The 19,095-nt window shown below is 34.9% G+C and overlaps 1 protein-coding gene and 1 long non-coding RNA gene across 5 annotated transcripts in view; one reads left to right on the forward strand and one right to left on the reverse strand.

The window, feature by feature from the left end:
• The window catches only part of LOC135835115 (uncharacterized), a 473,170-nt gene that overhangs the window by 316,358 nt on the left and 137,717 nt on the right, over positions 1–19,095 (forward strand). The window contains exon 1 of one of the 4 annotated variants that reach the window (XR_010556823.1): positions 13,002–13,017. The exons of the other annotated variants lie outside the window; for them this stretch is intronic. The gene's annotated coding sequence lies outside the window, so the exon portion shown is untranslated. Of the gene's footprint in view, positions 1–13,001; positions 13,018–19,095 lie in introns of those variants that run through there. 4 annotated transcript variants of the gene reach the window in all.
• Positions 1–19,095, reverse strand: part of LOC135835136 (uncharacterized) — a 194,709-nt gene that overhangs the window by 154,835 nt on the left and 20,779 nt on the right. The gene's annotated exons all lie outside the window — the stretch shown is intronic.

Raw genomic sequence — 19,095 nt, forward strand, 5'->3', positions numbered from 1 at the left:
TTAATTAACGTTTGAAATTGATCGTTATGTGCAACGTGGCGCGTTCGCTGCCCTTTTGTTTTTCTATATTAAAATATAGCAGATATGTATTTTTCGCGACATTGAAATTATTACATCGCCAGTAAAATACATGGTATTTGTAGTTGGAAATCGTATATTGCACCATTGTCGTGTCTCAGTAGCACCGAAAACTAATCAGTATTCGCTGGACATGGAAATGATTACTTTGTTTTATTGTCGTGTAAGCGACTCCTTCCTTCCCCACTATCAGTACACTTTTACAATATTTTTATACGTATAAGTACGCGATACGACGAGTAATTTCCAAAAATTGGCGAATCGTTTTATTTCCAGTCGATACACCCGTGAGATGAATTCAATCGACAAACGATCACGTGAAAGTAAGTGCTCGAAAAATGCTCCATTATTAGTTTCTCTTTATTTTTACATTATTTTTAGCCAGTTTTTTTGTTATTTTTTGAGGGGGCAGGTATAATTTTATTACTTTGCTGGAAATTGAATTTCTACAGTAAACTTGATGTAATCTACGGATGTCAGTTTCATAAAGGTTGGAAGGAGGATAAAATGTACTATGACGAATAGTTTAGCTGCAATTAATGGCATTTGGAAAAAATTTGGTATTTATTAATTTAAAAAAAAAAAATCATCCAGAAATCACAAAAAAAAACTCAGAAATTCTGAAAACTTTTCTCTCATTTGTGTTATCTTGACATAATTTGTAGGTAGTAGAAAATCGTTTCAAATGTGAAAATTCGCCAACAATTGAGAATTTTTCCTCAAAGTAACAAAAAAAATATCCAATATGCCTTTTAAATAATATTGTGAACAAAATTTATTGTAGGTAAATATCCTTCAAATTATTGAATGAAACAGGAAACGTAGTAGCCATCTAGCCAAAATATTTGACCTGATCAGGTTCGGTCTGGTCTGATCATCCGGACCAGGTTTTCAGCCTATTGATTTGTCTATCTGGCTTCTCAAGGTCACTAACCTACCTGTCTAACCTCCCAAGGGCATTTGTTTGCCTTTTTGGCATCTTAAGATCATGGAGTCCTAAAGAACATTTCAGTCCTTGTCCTCAAAAAAAAAAAGTGGCCCTACTCACAAAATGGCGGCCATTTTGATTGAGAGGTCAGCCGAAATTTAAGATTTTGCGTTCCAACATAGGACTAGCATAAAATTTTTCAAACCGTACAAAAATAAATCGAAAGAGCAGGCAAAAATTCATCACCTGTCAAAATTTCAAGTGCTAAAATGCCTTTCTCGATTTTTGGTGAATTTTCAAAAACCAAATGTCCAAAATGTGAGAAAAAATCAAAATTTTGCTAAATTGACCAAGAAAGCTGAAATTTGGGATATACGCTACTTTCGACCTGCCAAATCGATTGGAAACTGCTTCAAACCGTTTTGAGCAGTTCTGGAGCCTCCAGGAGATTTTTGAAACTTGAAATTCTAACAAAATTTCATCAAATGAAGTTGGAAAGCCGAAATTAATTCTGCAAACTAATTTCAATATGTTGTGAAGTCGACTGCAGGTAAATTTCAAGTCGTTTCGGAGCCTCCAGCAATTTTTGAAAATTACTGGAGCCTCCAGTAAATGTTTGAAACTTGAAAATGGAGATGAAAAGCTGAAATTAACTATGAACTCCAATTTTAACACCCTCTGAAGAAGACTTCTGGTGGGTTCAAGTAGTTTTGGAGCCTCCAGTGACTTTTTGAAAGCTGTCATGGCGTTTTTAGGAGAATTGAAATTTCCAAAAAGTAGCTGAAAGCTTCAAAACCACTTGAAACCACCATGCAGTCGACTTCACAACGTATTGAAATTAGTTTGCAGAATCAATTTCGGCTTTTCAACTCCATTTGATGAAATTTTGTGAGAATATCAAGTTTCAAAAATCTGCTGGAGGCTCCAGAACTGCTCAAAACGGTTTGAAACGGTTTCCAATAGATTTGACAGATCGAATATAGGGTATATCCTAAATTTCAGCTTTCTAGGTCAATTTGGTAAAATTTTGATTTTTTATGGGCAAAATTTGATTTTTGAAAATTTACCAAAAATCGAAAAAGGCATTTTAGCACTTGAAATTTTAACAGGTGATGAATTTTTGCCTGCTCTTTCGATCTACCTTTATGCGGTTTAAAAAATTTTATGCTAGTCCTAAGTTGGAATGCAAAATCTAGGATTTCGGCTGACCTGTCAATCAAAATGGCCGCCATTTGTGAGTAAGGCCTCTTTTTTTTTGAGGACAAGGGCTAGAAATGTTCCATTCCATAGGATTCGCCCTTCAAGAAAAAAGTTGTCCCGGAAGATCGGCGGGGGGTGCAAGTGATCCTTATGGGAGCCCCCCGATTATTAAAGTTCGCGGGGTTATGGTAATTGGTGATCAACTGATCATTTTTTTCGGTTAACAGTTAATTAAGGTTAAGGTTGGAGTTTTTGGTAGTAAATTTTTCCAGTTGAGGTTAAAGTTTTAGTTAATAGGTAAAATTACAGTTAAAATTTCAAAAATGTCTAAGTAAACTTTTCTCTGAATTTGAAATTTTACAATTTTTTATTACCTAATCTAAAATGATACCAAATATGCACACATTCAACTTACTCTTGAAGTTTAAAAATTGAAATACTAGTGAAACTTAAATTCAAAATTTTCCCATCTTTGCAAGAAACAATTCTTTATCACCTCTCATCACTAATACATCGTTTAAGATTGAGCTTTAATAGTGTTAATGAGTATGATGCAAACAGTTTCAAATTTTTTGAAATTTCTATTCACGTTTTTTCATTTTATTTTTCTATTATTTTTTGATTAAAATTTCAATTAATTACAAATCACATCGAAAAAAACTACAGATAAAAAGAAACGAAAAAACAGCACTTTTCAATTTTTTTTTTTCGATTTTTAACAGGTTTTTTTCTTTAATAATTTCAGTTATGGTTACGGTTTATTTTGATCTCAGAAAACAGTCAAGGTTACACATGGTTGGTCACACAAATAGGTAGGTATGTATTTCCAAAAAAAAATTCTGGTTAAGGTTAGATAATTTTTTCCGGTTAATTTGGAAGTGAGAAGACTGATTTTGAATTTTTTTCACCTTCTCAACAGTTTTGAATGACTTGCGAAAGTGATACGATTTTAGACCTAGGTAGTAGGTTAGGTACCAACTCAAAAGTTGTAAAAAATGACTTAAAATAGTGAAAAACTTTCAAAAACTGTTTTCTTACTTCCAAGTGGATACAATAATTATATTAATCAATTAACACAAAAAAGAAATTTCCAAAAAAACTTTTTATTTTTTCATTTTTAATGTAAATTTTAAAATTTTAAACCCCGGTAGAAAACTGAAAAGTGATGGTTGAAGTTGAAGATCCAACATTTTTCCTACAGTATTTTGAGATCCTCATGCAACTTTTTATCGAATTTTTCCCAGTAGGTATTACAAAAAAAAAAGTCAAAGTAGACCCACCCTATTATAGCACCAACCAAAATTAGAAAATTCTCACAACTGAGCTCGATTGCACCCTCCGTAAGAAACAGTACTAAGTTTACTCAAAATTAAGAAAATACTGTTATTCTATTGAAAAATGCGAAAAACTAATTATTAAAAATTTTTACAGCCTGAAGTGGTCAATTTACGCCAGCGACCTGTTTTAAGACCTAGGTAAATCAAGAACTTTATACGAGTTTTTACTTAATGAGTAAAAAAAAACATGAAAAATTTCAATTTCTCTGAAATTAAGATGACTCAACATGAAAATTTCAGCTCCATAAGTAATCTAAGATGGGGTTAAGGGGTTCTCAAAATAGTACGCGATCATTTTTTTTTGAAATAAAAATTATGAAACATGAGAAAAATTCGAGAATTTCGTCCGAATTTAGGTTAATAGGTAACTATAATGTGGTTTAAACGTGTTTTATGATATAATCTTGTGGAAAAAAACGTTCGAACGAAACTGGCCCCTAGCGAAATTGAAGTTTCCACCGAAATATAATCGCTCTTACAAGTGCATTACGAACTGTTATTCGCATTTCAATAGTTGGAAATTTATATCGTCAATTTTTCCATTCCTTTTACGGCATTTTCGCGCACGTGTGTTCAACAATATTGAGTTTCTCGTAGGCACAAATGTCGATTCTACGGGTTAAAGAAGATATACGAGCATTTATGAAATTTAAACCGTCCACCAAGGATTAATAGCAAACTTACCTTCTTTTTTTTTTGATCTAATGTACCACCAGTTCGAATTTATAGCTTGGAAATTGCTGCACGGTGTACTCGTATAGGACTCGAATATATATAGGATTAACAAATCAAACTATACTTAAATTGAGCGCTTATTTTCGGTCAAAATATCCGCACGTTGCACGTTGCGTTGCGGTGAACCGAAAGAAAGAAAAAGAGAGACAAAATGGTACCGAAATCATCCAATCCAATTTTGGGGCAAGTACATCGGTTCGTATACGAGGTATCTGAATGCGGAAATATGCGAGTGGCGAAAAAATCTTTTTTGCATACCTTCGCCGGAAAATATCGAGGTCGTGGTTTCTTTATATATGTATTTATTAATAAGACTTTTTTTTCGCAGAGAGACCTTTTGGTCGGAGATCCGGAGATTATTGCTTTTTTGTGCATGCGTGAAATAGGACTGCGGAATCGGAATAAATTTTCGCGTAAGACGATAGTGTCGGGTTCTTGTTTCATAAAGAAGGGATCAAGCAAATGAGCAAATGGAACTATCAACGCGGTGCTGGCTTGCGAGAGCTTTAAGTAGTATTCAATATAAGTTATACTTTTTGTCATAAATTTGTTTCTGTAACGTTCCACCGCATACGAGATGCTCGTATGAAGACGTCTCGTATGATTTTCGCAATTTTACCAGCCAAAAACATTTTTCTATTTTTTACGCAAATAAGGGAAAAAAAGGTTTTTTGTAACACATCGCATCGTCATCTTTCACCCTGGTGATTTTTTCTCACCAGTATGCTGAGAAGTGGGAGCTGCGCCTTAACTGGAGATTTTGTTTAATACGTACAAGTAGGTAGTATAAGGAAACCGCGGATACGACGATGTAACGTATTATAATCGACTGAGTGCGTGGTATTCGAAAGGAAAGAACGATTTTTCACCGCTGTATATCGTTAATTCAACGATTAAATTTTCCTGCTACTGTATAGTGTAAACCTACCAACCAAGACCTAGTATACGGTACGGGTTACGTATAGAATATGGTATTTTTTCAAAATGTCAATTACATCGACGACGCGGTGGTTTGTTTTGTCGCATCGTCATCTTATAGCATGTTCGGGTACATATTACACAAGGGGTGAAGATCATTTGTTATCGTACAGCTCAGTGACATAGAACACGTTCAAAAATTTACCTATAATTCGAGACTCAGCTCCGTCGTCGACGACGGAAGGCGAAGGTCGATAAAACCATTACTCAAACTAACGAGAACAAAAATCTATAATTTTGCCGATAGCGTTGTGTTTTTTTGGCCATAAGTTTTACGTACCGACGACGACGAATTTCGGCGATGAATGAGGGACTTAAACAATAACACGTATTCGACAATGTCAGCGTTACATAATGAAAATCGTGCTTGGTGGGCTCGATTCCGGGTGATCGAATTTACGCAACTGGTTATCATCATCTCTCATTCGGATAATAACGTCATTATTTACATACAATCGATTTGATTGAAATTAAATCCATATACTAAATCCGGGCAATATTTCGTTACAGCAGGACGGACGCGTTAGACTGTGTATTATGTTATCGTATCAGACGATCGAGATATTAGATCTCATAAGATTATTGTCAACAGTGTGCCAAGACAAGACGAAGGTAATTGTTCGAACTATATTGTGTTATGGTTACTTGTGAGAGATTGAACAGGTGTGTTTTTAAATTGATTTGGTGGCATGATTGTGATTGAGATTGATATTAATATTGAGAGTTGTTGGCCGGAAAAGAAGTGTTATGTGTGAGTTTACGATTTTCTGAATGGTAAAGTTTTTTTCTATGAAAATGAAATCCAATCGAAAACTTGAAATTCATTTCTTCAACAAAAAATCAAAAATTGATAGCATCTGATTACAAGGTTAGCGTACGATAAGAGACATTTTTGTACTTCAGTCTTCGATATCACAGGGTGTCAAAAGTCATGAAAAGGTCATGAATTTTGCTAGAAACACTCTTAAAATTTTTTAATACCTAAGCCCATGAAATGAAAAAAAATCAAAAATGTGTTTAAAAAATCAGAAAAATGAAAAAACTGAACAAATTTTTAAAAAATTTCTCACACTTTCAAGTTATTTAATTTTTTGGGAGGGGGGGGGGTCATGCGGTAAACATTTGAAAAATAGATCATGAGAAAGTTGTGAAAAAGTCATGATTTTTTTGTCTGGGAGTTCTGTTAGACACCCTGTATCAGTTTATTTTCATTTTCTTCAATACTTATCAATTGCATTTTGACTTGTTCTCCCTCTTCTCAAATTTTTCTGAGCCGTTTTTCATTTATTGAAATACGAGGATCAATGAGTATCCTGGACTCGCTTTTGAATGATTATTTTTGCAGATGCAGTATTTATTGATGTAACAAGTGGTCCATGTGTATGTAATTATAACAAAACAGCATGGGAAATTATAAACCATGTAGACCAAATCCACAGTCTATTGAAATTATCTCGAATAGCAATATACCAACGAAAGAACCCTATGAAATTGCTGAACTTTTTAACTCATTTTTCACAAAGCTGCCAGATCACCCCCAGATATCACATGGCCTTGACCCTCTCTTACTAGTAAATCACACACTCATCTCCTCTTTCTTTCTTTTTTTGTGAGCCTACCAACATGTATGGAGTAGTCAGCATAATAACTTCCCTTAAAAATTCCACATCAAAAGATCATCTTGGTATTGATATTAACACACTGAAACTCTCTACCTCTTTTGTTGCTTCCCTTGCCATACTAATTTTCAATGAATCCATTGAAAAAGGTGTTTATCCACATGAAATGAAAACTAGTGTAGTAACGTCTGTCTTCAAAAATGGAGAGAAAGATAAACTGAATAATTACAGACCAATATCAATCACCCCAGTTTTCTCTAAAGTATTTGAAAAAATATTCCACAAAAGATTAGCAGCCTTCTTTGAAAATATATAACTTACTCCACCCATCACAGTTTGGCTTTTGGAAAAATATGAATACCACTTCTGCGATCTATAAATTTGTTCATGAGGTATTGAATTGTATCCAACAGAAGAAAAGTCTATTGGCAATTTTTTGTGACTTATCCAAGGCTTTTGATAGGGTGGACCACAAAATTCTACTAGAAAAATTGGAGAAATATGGTGATTAGAGGAACACTATTAGATTGGGTCAAAAGCTACCCTGGGGGGAAAAGTTCAGACGTAGCCATACATGATCACATATGGTGGACCATACATAATCATATGTGATCATGTATGGCTACGTCTGAACTTTTTCCCTCAGGAATAGCACATTTTCTGATGCAGAACCTATTACACAAGGGGTACTTCAAGGATCTATCTTAGGTCCACTGTTCTTCATTATTTATATCAATGATTTATCAACCTATTTTGGATATAGTCTTAAGCCTGGTACACATGATCCAATATATTTGACAAACTCGATTTGTCAAATAAATTGAATTTAATCAAATATATTTGGTTGCATGGAAAGTCAAATATATTAGATCATGTAAACGCTTTGATAACCTAAGTTTTTTTTTCAGATTTTCAACGTTTTGTTGATCAATGACACCAATTCTGAAAATGGAAATTATTTATATTTTCAGAATTATTTTCAGAGTTGGTGTCTATGGTGTCTCCGATCAATAAAACGTTAAAAATTTGAGAAAGACATCATCAGAGCGTCCACACAACCAAATATGTTTGATTAAATTCAATTTGATTTGACAAATCGAGTTTGTCAAATATATTGGATCATGTGTACCAGGCTTTACAGAATTTGCTGATCATACAACAGCTCTACTAGAAATTAATGAAGGTGTTGAATGTTGATAGTGATCACATTCAGGGCATTATAAATAGCTTGGTTATCAGCAAACAAAATGATGTTAAATTTAAATAAAACACATTTCTTGGGATTTGGGAAGGTTAAAGCCCGGAACGATGTCATTAGTCGTTACAACGACATCGCTTCAAAACTGTTAACGATACTGTTAGTAACAGGTTTATTTGAAGCGATGTCGTTAGTATCGCTTTTGGTATCGCTATCGCAAACGCTTTTGAATACTGACTCACACACTCACACACCCCCGCGCTCATATAAGCGTGCGCAACCATTCATGAGGCGCGGAGAATGGTCTCTAAAAATGATCTTGGAGCCCTTAAAACCCCAAATTTTGGTACTAATGTTGAATTTTTTTTTAATTTTAAATTCTCTCCAATTGAATTTCCTTTTATATTTTTAGATTTTGGGTCAAGTAGTGATCAAAGTTGAAAGTGCGGCCCTCAAAAACTTCCGCTATCACATTTTCTTTTTTTTATGGACAAAACTATATGGGTTTGTTAGGCTAAACGCCGCCGCACCGCCATCAATTTAGGATCGGCGTGAAATTTGGCACATGTCGTTAAAACGCCGCCATGCTAATAAACATTGACCTCACACCGCCGCCGTGCAATTTCCTAACGGTGCACATGTCTAGGAATAACCAAGTGGACCATTTAATCAAAAAACTTTCCACTTATACCAACTTAATACGACAGCTCTGTGAAATAATACACTCTCACACTTTGAAACTTGCATATTTTGGCCTATTTCATTCCAATCTGGGCTATGAAATAGCACTTTGGGGTGGTAATCCCAGTCTACTCCAATGTGTACTACTAATACAAAAAAGAGTTTTAAGAATAATGTTTCAAAAACATCCAAGAGAATCCTGTAAACCAGTCTTTATTAAAAACAACATACTACCAGTTCCTTGTGAATGCATACTTCACCTATGTATTATGATAAACAATGGAATAACAAATCTCAAGGTACCTTCTCACACATATGAAACAAGATTCAAACATTTGGCAATAGGTGAAAATTTAAGAACAAAAATTATGCAAAACCTGTATCTATTAGTACCTACATTTTTTATGACATTGTAAATGCAGCGAAAGCTATGACCTGCAATAAAGATATTTGAATTTGAATATCATTATTAATCTGTTATCAGTATTAATGAATCAATTTCATTTCAATTTATTTTTCATTTTTGGAGATAAAAACTTATACAATTTACGATTAAGGCCCGAGAAAAGGAAACGTTTCTCCGCTATAATCCTACTTATATTTACATTTCTCGACGTGTGGAAAATCGAAGAACAACTCCTCGTTTCTCCCTCGCATTTTCCACCCTATTTCAAGAGTCAAAAGGTAATCCCGATTCACTACGGTAGTAATGTTTACGATAATTTTTGTTTCGATTCACCCTTACCTACGTGTATTTTCCTTAACCTTATGAAATAGAATTTCGTACAGGTCATTTCACTCATTTTGCGCTTCAGGTTAATGATGATTTGAAACAACGCTTTTCATTGGTATTTTTCTCATTTTCTCAACGACCTATAACCAAGTCATCTAGCTAAATAATGCTCTCCGCGAATTCCCCTCCGTTTGGGGAAATGTTTTTCATCTGTTGGCTCGGCTGAGATTCGTGTTGGCGGTGGTTCTGATTCTGTTGGTCGAACACGTGGTTGGCTATATTGACATATAAGATACGATCTAGAGCGCTAACGATGCTCTCATAGTCATTGTACCGAGAAATAACACCCATAACCTAAATGGTCCTCTTGACTCAAATGGTCCTTTGAATTATAGGTTTTTCGTGTGGTCAAATATTAAATTGCGGACATTTCCAATTCCCCCTTTTCTTAGCTATCAAAATTGTATTATCTGCGGCCGCCGTCCGCGTGTTAAAGTCGCCGAGAAACGAAAACAAAAGGGAGAGATACCCTTACAGGGCATATAGAGACGAAGTATACGTATATATTGTGTACACGATAGAGAGACTAGGAAACGTATTTTCGAAAATGGATTTTAGTCTGAGGATTTCTTCTACGAGGCCGATATAATTTATCCATTCTTGTGCTCTCTTTGCCGCCCCCTGGCTTGAAAAACAAAGCCGCCAGTTTCTGCGTAGTAATTTTCTTTTAAAATCCATTTGTATAGGCGGGTTAGACCAGTGACTGGTGAATTGCGATGGTCGTACGCCACAGGGTTGACTTTTCGTTTCGGCTTTTTGTTTTGTTGCGTATACAATGGTGGATGGCGGATGGCGGAATGATTGAAAATTACATTTTCGCGGTAAAACATCATGTCTGCGGAAACTGGAAGCCGGAAAGTTTTGGACATGCGTCAGCGAACGTCTGTTGTAATTAGTTTGCGCCGTCGAAGATACGCGTCATTGGGACGAAAATGTCGAAAAATTGAGAGAAACGAAAAATCTCACGCAACGCGAAGAGAAGACCGACTATTCGTTTTCGAAAATCTAATATACACGCATCTACATACATACATACCGAGGAGATATTGAAGCGTCGTGTAGTTTTTATTGACGATGAATTGATGCAATTTTCAAGTGAATCATTCGTGAATGATTTGATTCGGGTTTGATAAATCTTTCACGTACGAATTGATTCACTTTTTGTGAAACTTTGATAGGAGTTGATCTGTTTTCAAGCGAAGCGAATCGAGTCGTTCACGAACGATTAATGATTAAACTAATTGATTGATTTCTTGGTGAATCATTCGCAAAAGAATTGATTCATTTTTGACGAATCATTCGCGAACGAATCATTTTATTAATTTTCAATTGAATCATTCACGAACGAATCGATTCATTTTTGACAAATGAGGAGGTGGATAGCAAAACGCAATAACTCCATTTTTGGTTTTTTTGGGAAATTAGGAAAAATTGTCAGGTGGGGAAGGGTGGGGGGTCGAGTTCCGAAATTGGTGTCAAATGAAAGGGGAACGTGCCACAAATAAAATTTCCACTCAATTTCAAAATTTCGGTCACCTGGGTAAGCACAGTGAGGAAAAGAAAAAAAAGTTATTGCGTTTTGAACGCAAAAATTTTTTTTTGGTGTTTTTCTGCAAAAAAACGTATTTTTTATTTGAAAAAATTGATGTTTAATCGAGAATTTTCGATAAAAAACAATTAAAAAACTGGAATGTGAAATTCAAACAATTCCTGTGTGTGATATGGCATTCAGAGAGTGGCAACGAAAGCACCATTTTTTTAAGTAACTCCTACCCAACGATTTTCAGTACCCACCCGATGAAAAAAAACAGTGTTACCACATCTGCGCAACTAAAATGTATAAAAAGTAGTGGAGTTATTGCGTTTTGCAAACAAAATCTCATTTTTCAATGCATTTAGCTCTAAAATCAGACTTGTTTTCCTCGATTGCGCTATGATATTCAACTGATGGACAAAATCTGACACCGGGAATGGATTCCCCGTTGAATTTTACATAAGGATAGATATCAAACTCAATTTTCGTAATTTTGGAGTTATTGCGTTTTGCTATCCACCTCCTCAAATCATGCACGAACAAATTGATTCATTTTTAGTGAATCATTCGCGAACGAATTGATTCATTTTTGGTGAATCATTCGCGAACGAAATGATTCATTTCTAGTGAATCATTCGTGAACGAATTGATTCATTTGATCAATTTTTAGTGAATCATGCACGAACGAATTGATTCATTTTTAGTGAATCATTCGCGAACTAATTGATTCATTTTTAGTGAATCATTCGCGAACGAATTGATTCATTTTTGGCAGGGCTTGCAAACCGAAACCGAAACCCCAAAAAACCGATTAAAATTGCTCAAAACCGAAACCAAAACCGAGAGCGATATCTATCCGGTTTTCAAGCACTGATTTTTGGTGAATCATTCGCGAACAAATTGATTCATTTCTAGTGAATCATTCGCGAACGAATTGATTCGTTTAATCAATTTTTAGTGAATCATGCACGAACGAATTGATTCATTTTTAGTGAATCATTCGTGAACGAATTGATTCATTTTTGGCAGGGTTTGCAAACCGAAACCGAAACCGAAACCCCCAAAAACCGATTAAAATTGCTCAAAACCGAAACCAAAACCGGGAGCGATATCTATCCGGTTTTCAAGCACTGATTTTTGGTGAATCATTCGCGAAAGAATTGATTCATTTCTAGTGAATCATTCGCGAACGAAATTATTCATTTCTAGTGAATCATTCGTGAACGAATTGATTCATTTGATCAATTTTTAGTGAATCATGCATGAACGAATTGATTCATTTTTAGTGAATCATTCGGGAACGAATTGATTCATTTCTAGTGAATCATTCGTGAACGAATTGATTCATTTAATCAATTTTTAGTGAATCATGCACGAACGAATTGATTCATTTTTAGTGAATCATTCGTGAACTAATTGATTCATTTTTGGTGAATCATTCGCGAACGAATTGATTTATTTCTAGTGAATCATTTGGTGAACGAATTGATTCATTTAATCAATTTTTAGTGAATCATGCACGAACGAATTGATTCATTTTTGGTGAATCATTCGCGAACGAATTGATTCATGAAAATTGATTTTAAGTGAATCATGCACACACGAATCGATTCATTTTTAGTGGATCATTCGTGAACTAATTGATTCATGAAAATTAATGAATTGATCAATTTCAATTCGTTCACGAACGATTCGCTGAAAATGAATCTAAGTATTGTCTGCAAACAGGGCTGGTGACCGAAACGATCGTTTTGTTCCGTTCCGTTCATGAACAAATCACTTCGCATTTTTACTGTTCTGTTCCGTTTTGCTCATCATTTTTTTTTGTTCCGTTCTGTTCTGTTCCGTTCCGTTCCGTTCCATTTGTTCTGTTCTGTTCCGTTCCGTTTGTTCTGTTCTGTTCCGTTCCGTTTTAACAAAGGGGGGGGGGGAGGGGGTATTCCACCTGGCAGAAAATTTTTTGAATTATTGAACTAGACAAAGCTAGATCAAATCATCGAATGAACAAATTAACATGCAAAATTTGACACCATCCGAAATTCTGAAAATTTCAAAAACTGAAGTGCATTTTGTTTCTCATTTTTAGATGAATTCAATTTTTTTAAACTCAAATTTGGTCCCAAATTGAGAAAAAATCAAAATTTTACAAAATTCTGAAAATTTAATTTATCTAGAAAACCAGAATTTGGAATGTGCTACTTATAGGTAATCTTGTCCCGCCGAATCAATTGAAAATGATTTTCAGCCATTTTGAGCAATTCTGCATTTTCTGCAACCTTCCAGCAGATTATTGACCTTTTGAGAATCAAAATTTCCACTAAATTTCACCAAATGAAGATGGAATTTGGAAAGCTGAAATTTGTTCTGTTCTGTTCCGTTCCATTTTTTTTTCTGTTTTGTTCTGTTCTGTTCTGTTCAAGAACACTTCGTTATCTTATTTGTTCTGTTCTGGTTTTGTTCATTTTGTTCTGTTCCGTTCCGTTCCACCAGCCCTGTCTGCAAATGATTCTTTCAAAAACTTGATCAATTCGTTTGTGAATGATTCCCTTACTACAAGAATTGATTTCACAACACAATCAGACTGCTAGCTTGACATTACGGTTATCATTATCATGTTCCAAAAATTCAAAGCTTCCAATGTTTAACGAGCGACAAAATTCAATTTTCAGTATTTTTCAAAATTAACACCTCTAACGAAAAGTGGGTAACAGGTGCTGTTGTGGCTTTGGTATAGACTCATTGGCGTATGTTGTACTATGTCTCATGGAGGGATTTTACGTGTTGGTGTGAGGTCGGTTTTCGTTAAAAGATTTATGTGCAAGTGGGAGGAATCGATGGTTAATTTTTTTTTGCATCATAACTGTAATTTTATGGCAAACGTGATGAACCAGGTTAACCATAAGGTTTCGTAGCTTCTAATTAATAATATTTACGATATTACCGGTCAAATAGCGTGTGGTAATTTCAACCATGCAGATAAGAGAGCACCGGTTAAGTAAGGATGAGCATACGCATATAACTAGGTAAAACGATGCGTTGGGTATTTGCAAATGTAAATAGCTGCCGGTTATACAAATACGTTTATTTTCAATTTACATGTGGTAATGAAAATTTATTCTTAGCGTGCTGTTCCATTTGTAATGGCTGAACTGTATCGGATCCTCCTACATACTTGAGAAAATCGTTCCAACGTCGATATTCAATAAATGAAGAAATTTCGTAAGTCGTGGATACCACACCAGGTTTGCCAAGCAGCTTAGTTGTAATTGCGTGGGATTTGAGGTGAAGTGTAAAGGCTTTAGTCGATATAAGCCTTTAATGCGACCAGCCAACCTGTATGTTTTTACGTGTTGAATGACTGCATGGCTTGTAATCGAACTAATAATTCCATACGATGGAAAGTATTGCTTTATATTTTTTATTTTTTATTTTTTTTTGACATCGGTGTCGTCTTTGGTCATCCTTTGAGAGAGAAAAAAAAACGTAAGTGTGAAATGTCATTCGAAATACTTTCTTGTTTTTTTTTATATTACTTCAATCTGTTGACTTCCAAGTAGGAAATAACATTTATCTTCGACTTGTAACATGCGATAATACATCTACGAACGATGTGTAGGTGTTGGGATACATATTTTTTTTTACGTTAACGTGAAGAATTCTACCTTTACATCTGTTTTTCAAAACATATTTATCAAAAGGTGCAGCAGGTATAAAGAAAGTAGAACAGCGAAGACTTCTTAACCGACAGAGATGAAATATCTACACATAAATGTATAAGTACGAGTATGAGCGATCGACACGAGAGAACGATGCGATGAACCTTACATACCTACGGAAACAGGTTAATTATTTTTGAATACCTACTTCTTACGTATACCTATGTACGAGTATGATGTTTTTCTAGAGTATAGAGCAATATTGAAACGTCGCCCTTAAGGCTTCATTCGTGTAGCACTACACTCGCGAATACGAAAATAAGGAATAAAAAAGATAACGAAAGTTTATTGACTCTCCGGGGAAACATTTGGCAAATCTCTACAAAGTATGTGTAATAAAGTGACGAAGAAGCGAGACGCGATACCCTTCCTCCTTTGCTGGTTAGTCGTTCTATCGTTTAAATGAGCTGTAATATAACAACTGTGACAACTGCCTATTGCGTTTACATTTCTTTTATCTTAGCAACAGCGACGAAGACGTCGTCGACGCGAACGAAAATCTGCGAAAAAATTCTTCCTCGGGTAGAGTTGCTTGCCGTTTCCGAGTAAATGGCTGTAGTTAATGTCAAATGAAATCGAATTATGTGTGGAGATAGGTGTAGAGAGATTTTCGCGACTTTTATATAGGTTACCTCGTGATTACCTCGAGTCAATTTTCAAAACGTCGAGTTTTATTTGCTCGAAAAGCTGGTAGTTTTTTTTCGTGCCGGCATTTATGGATGCGGTCGTTCAACCGCGAAGAGTGGTTTTTTGGGAGTTGAAATGTGAACTGGGTGGAATATGAGTAGAAGTACGTAATATTGTGTGGTTTGAAGATGTTTTCGTTGTGATGTTCCGGAAAATTTTTTTGATCAAAATTATTGGCCTTTTTGGACTGAAATCAACAAGCAGACTTCATCGTTTAAAATATGTATTTCAAAAATATTAGTACCTACATATCTGTAGATTTTTAGAAAAAACAAGTAAGAATGTACAAGAAGAAAAGCCAAAAAATTTCTGATTTTCAGTAATAAAAAATTAAAAAAATTCCCAATTATTCGAGACAAAAGATTGTTTTAGTTGAACGTTTCAACTTCAAGGTGTCTAACAAGCAAGAATTTCGGGAGTTCATTTTTCAAAAATTTCAACTTGAAAGAGTGAATGAAGGCCAAAATTTTTCAAAGCACAAAAATGAAATGTTTTCAGATTTTTTCCTTTCTGTTTTTTATCACACCAGAAAAAAACAACAAAAAAAAGAAATTCAAAAGAAGAAGAGAAAATGGAAAATTTTAAAGTTTATTTTAAAAATGGGAAAAATCTCAACTTTGTTGTAAGTTTGTCCAAAAAGGCAGAAAAAAAACAAGATAGCAGGAGACACGAACAAAAACCAACATAAAAAGCAGGAAAGACGAAATAAATACTCACAGGATTAATGGACAGGAGGTGGACACCTTCAATATTTTCTAAGATTTCTCAAAAAATATCCCGAAGTTGCGCACGAAAAAACCTATTTATCACATTCTGCAAGCAGTGGCATAAGAAGCGAGAGGAGGGATCTTCGCAATACAGCTGATCTTTTCAATACTCACTCAACATCTCAAAAACAAAGTCTTCTATATTGCTGGAAGGCCCGAGAAGTAGACAGGTAGACGACTTTGAGAGCCCAGACCAATGGGTCAATGACCTTAAGATGCCAGACAGGAAGACGGAAGACCTTGCAGGATGTGTAACAAAGTTCCCAGACAACAAATCATGACTTTTTCATGACTTTTTTACGACTTCTTTATGACCCATTTTTTACATTTTTACCGCATGAAAATGCCCCCCCCCCTCAAAAAATTAAATAACTTGAAACTGAGAGGAAATCGAACAGGGTTGCCACTTTTTACAGAGTCAAAAATTATATGTGTCATTCCGTAGGTAAAGGGCCCATTTGGTCGTTTTTATTTATCGAGATAATTGTGTTTTTAGTGAAACAGTTGAAAAAATCGAAAATCGAGGTTTTGATGGATTTCGATGTAGAACATATCCGACTATCTCGTGTTGAAGTATCAAGGCCGCAGGTGCGCCCCAAGCAGAGAAAAACGGAACTAAAGTTTTTCTATAAAGGGCCCATTTGGTCGTTTTTGCTTTTTAGCAGTAAATTCGCTTCCAAAAAAATACCCTACAAATTATACTGCACCTAGTTGCCAGTGTCAACATGTATACCATTCAAAAACGCGTTTTACGTTGGTGCAGCGTTAGCCGTGTGACACTGATAACGGATAACGGATTGCGGAGCAGGAGGTCTGGGATCGAATCCCGCCTGGGGAAGAAATTTTTTGAAAATTTTTTTTCATGATTTTTATTTTTACAAGTTGAATTTTGACAGAAAATGTAATTTAATCATTTTTTTTCTGCTTTTGAACTGAGTAATGAATTTTTATGCAAAATTTAAATTTATTAATCATTGTTTTTCAGGCTTAAAATACTCATAAACATGAAAATATTGAGTAAAAAAAATCGCTATTGCAGGTGGGTAGTAATATTTGACATCAGAAACAATAATCTTCAATTTTAGGTATGAAGGTTTTCGGATTACGTGAAATTTCAGCTTTTTTCAGAAAAAAAACTTTGAAGGCAATTTTCTCAAAAGTTGAGTTTTTCAAATTTTTAGTTCTGGATTTTTTTTGAGTTTTTTTTTTGCACTTTTTGGGCTTCTATCCAGCTCATATGATTGCTCCGGAGGTCTACTTTACCCCCCCCCCCACCCCTAACTCAATATCGACCAAATGGGCCCTTTACCTGCGGAATGACACATATATTTCAGTTTTTTCATTTATCTGATTTTTTTAAAGAATTTTTTGATGTTTTTCATTCTATGGGCTTTTTAAAAAAATTTCAAGTAGACATGTTTCGAGCAAAATTTAGGACTTTTTCTTTCATGACCACCTACCAAACTTCATGACTCTTTCATGACTTTCATGACCGTTAGATAACTTGCCTTGAGGAGCCAGACACATCGGTCAATGACCTTAAGAATACAGATAGGAAGACAGACGACTTTGAGAAGACAGACAGACGGGTCAATAATTTTGAGAGGCCATACAGGCCGATAGATGATCTTAGGAGGCTGAGTAGGCAGGTCATATTGACTTTGAGCGTCTGCAGACACACGGGTCGATGACCTTAACAGGCCACTGAGGCCAGGCAGGCGGACAGACAACCTTTGGGAAGCCAAATATGCAATATGTTTTTGGCCAGACGAAACGAGGACGGAAAATTTTTCAAAAATTCTTGTAATTTGCCATTTGCAAAATAGGAAGTTCTGAAAAGTTGACAAATTTCGGATTTAGAATAATTATTGCAAGTTGGAAAGAAAGGATTTTGTAATGATTTTTTTCAAAATTTTATGTACAAAGGAAGATTGGTATGAATATGAATCGAGAAGTTCAAAGTTCGAATAGCATTTTTTTAAACCGACTTTTTGATAAAAAGCAGGACAAAATCAGCACTTGCAGACATGTTAGACACCCTCAGTTATGCTAATCAAAACTTCAGTTCAAAAAATATAACAAACACAAGAAAAAAATCACACTCTAAGTGAAAGAAAATTTCATGATCCACAATTTTGTGTCCGGGTAGATTTTTTTGGGGGGAACTTCGGCAGTTTTTCTAAAAAATTGATTTTTTGTGAAAAAAAATGTAAGTATTTTAAAAAATTTAAAATTTTTTATTACAGACATTTTTTAAAAAATTGCCCACGTTTAGTTTTTTTCTACAAGGTTAGAAAGTTTTGACTTAATTGAGCTTTCTTCAGTTCATTTTTTCAGTCTATAGAATATCTAATGAAGAAATATGATTATTGATTACCCTTAATTTTTCCCCAACACTCGTAATTTTTTTTCATAAAAAAATCAAAGAAAAATCGATGCTGGGGGAAAACAGAAAACCTCACGAAAAATATGGGAAGACACAAATTTCTAGAGCGTAAATTCTTAGAAGTCTCTGTTTTTGTGCTATTTTGAGAAAAAATTGGAAAGCTTCAAATTAATGAATTGCATTATGAGGCACCATGTATGAGTAAGTACAATGCATAATTTAATTTAAAAAAATGGATTTGTCAGATTCTTTCAGCGAACCCTTCATACATATTGTGAACTTTACTAGCTAAAACAGAAATAAGACATGATACAAAAACCAAAATTTTCATCGCCCTTCCTCCCCCTCCCCTCCCAACCTCAAACACCAAACATATCTTTCGACTGATGATCATATCTTCCACAAAAATACGACTAATTTGAACAGGAGGCACAAAACTAGTCCAGAATCGTGACCCC

The sequence above is a fragment of the Planococcus citri genome, chromosome 2, assembly GCF_950023065.1.
Source record: "Planococcus citri chromosome 2, ihPlaCitr1.1, whole genome shotgun sequence".
In the NCBI taxonomy this organism is placed as follows: Eukaryota; Metazoa; Arthropoda; class Insecta; order Hemiptera; family Pseudococcidae; genus Planococcus; species Planococcus citri.